Here is a 2,724-nt window from a genome sequence, read left to right on the forward strand (position 1 = left end):
CAGACGAAAGAATGTGGTTTGAAAATATTTTTGCAGAGGGTTGCCACCTTGTTACAAAGTTTGATCCAATATAAGCAGTAGATTAAGTAAATTGATTCAATAAGTTAAATTAATTATTTAAATATGGGTAGCAATAGAAATGATTTTGAAAAAGCTTTCAAAATTTCGACTTAAATAGAGGCAGAAAATTGAAATGTATATAATACGGATGTCAGATGAAAGAAAATGTGGTTTGAAAATATTTTGCAGAGGGTTGCCACCGTGGTAAAAAGTTAGTTTCAATGTAAGCAAAAGGTTTAATAAATTACTTCAATATGGATATAAATCAAAATTTCTTTGAATAAACTTTATTTCCAAACCACATGTAGAAGGGTTGCAATATAAAATAATTTGAACAGGATTGCCATCTGCTTGAAAAGTCGAATTAAAATTAAATTATATGAAATTTTGAAATATGGGCGTAAAAAAATGAGTTTTCAGAAATCTTTAGTTTGAGCATTTAAAACATTAAAGAGGGTTGCCACCTGTGTAAAAGTAAAACTCAAAGTATTTAATAAGTCAAATGAATTATGAAAGTATGGGTATAAATTGACATGAGTCGAAAATGTTTACTATGTGAACTTTATTTAGTAGGGCTGCCGTATGTTTTAGAAATGAAATTCAACTTGAATTAAGGGACCTAGATACACAATATAAGTATATATCGCGATATGTGTGTCAGTCGAAAAAGGTTTAACAAGATTTTGGTTTTAAAATATTTTGAATAGGGTTGCCACCTGTCTTAAAATTCGAATTTGATTAACGTATGCAAAGGTCAAATTAAATATAAAAATATGACATGAACCGAGGGTAAGATAACTTATCCTTAGTTTGAATATTTAGAATATTAAAGAGGGTTTCCACCTGTTTAAAAAGATAAACTAAATTATTTAATAAGTTAAAGCAATTATTAAAAATATGGGGGTCAAATGAAATTAGTTTAAAAAGGGTTTATTACTGGACTGTATCTAGGAGCGTTGTCACGTATTTAAAAGATCAAAATTAACTTAATTCACCAGGCACATGAAATATGTAGGTATCACAATATCAGACGCAAAAGATTTGTTCATTTCTTACCTATACTGAGGGGGTTGCCAGCTGTTTCAGAAGTCTTACATAGTTAACTTATGCACAAATCCGAATACTAAGGTAATGCGAAGAAGAATACTAATACGGGGACCTAGGCTTATATAAAAAGTAATACAAATTTCTGGAGTATTAAAGGAAATAAAAATGAATCGAGGTAGTGATACACGTCATGGCATATAACTATTTATAAGCTGATGGTGCATATGATTGAAGTTAATGTGGATCTGCTTCTCTATTACTAGTAATTAATATTTTGCAACGCATATTGATTTATTAAATTCAATTCAATACAATCAAAACGAATATTTCATGTACCGCTTTTAACTTGGATGTGATCTTAATAATATCACGTATTCTACGTTTAAGTTTAGCGGCTGTGTCTCCGACTCAGCCCACAGGTCAAGACGAAGGCGCTGGACTGATCCTTTTTTATTATTTTATTTTGGCTGTAAAATTTCCATATATTTCAGATAAGTATTTGAGAAGGCACCGATTCGTTCGTCATGAGGTTATTCGCTCTCAAAATTTTGTATGGCGAATTACGTATATAATTCGAAGGGTAATTGGATGGCGAATGGTGAATGGGAGAGCGAATTACGAATGAGAGAGCTAATTAGGATTGAGAGAGCTAATTACGAATGAGAGAGCGAATTATGAATCGTCACTGATGTTAATTCTGGCTTTGAAATTTAATAGTAAATTCTTCTGTCAAGCGTTATACAAGTTCAGCATTAATATCACCGAAGACAGTTGAGTCTTAGGTGGATTTTTATATCAGAATCTCATTTTTGTGAAAAGTGCAGATGGAGGATATTGAATATAAGCCCTCGAAAAGGTGACAGAACCTTCCTGGTTTAAATTAAAGCTAGAACTCTCGACTACTGTCTCTGAAAAGAGATCTTAAATATTTGAGATCTTAAAATATTTTTTACCATTATTATCTTTAACTAAATAATGGCAAATTTGTTTGTATGCAACAGGAGGAATAACAACAAACAATTTAACCTTTGGTTTTGGTGTTGATATAATCACTTCCATCACCCTTCACATTGTATTTTTTTTCTGTATAGTAATCTAAAATATATAATTAAACTTTTTGCTTTTAACTTGGAACTCCTTCTACTTTTGCTATCTTTTCTTCATTCACAATTAATCGATTTCTTACCAATTTCTTTCCTTCTTCTATCGTAGTACTAATTTCGCGGTATTTACTAGTTTTTTTTTGGAATTAAACTCATGCACTGCTTGTACCTACCAGACTAAATATACTTTCTGGTTTACATTTTTGTTATATACTTACATATAAATTTGTTTTAAATTTCACCACGGTTTCTACATTTCTTCGTTTTTACATATACCTTTGTTCCGAGTTAATCGCGCACTCCTTAATGTACATAGGTGTAAAAACAGCAGATCGACCAAAGAGTCCGACAAACATTACAAATCTACATACATAAGTATTTATGCAGCACTGAAAGTGTGTACTTATCTTGGTATACTAGATCTTCTGCTATTCCGTCTGGCCTCCATCGACGCCTTAGAGCTTTTGGCACGTTGTATTGTTGAGTATCAGGCGCATGGAAGATGATAAAAAAA

This window comes from Rhagoletis pomonella, unplaced genomic scaffold (genome assembly GCF_013731165.1).
Source record: "Rhagoletis pomonella isolate Grant_MI unplaced genomic scaffold, Rhpom_1.0 Rhpom_scaffold_00002, whole genome shotgun sequence".
Lineage (NCBI taxonomy): Eukaryota > Metazoa > Arthropoda > Insecta > Diptera > Tephritidae > Rhagoletis > Rhagoletis pomonella.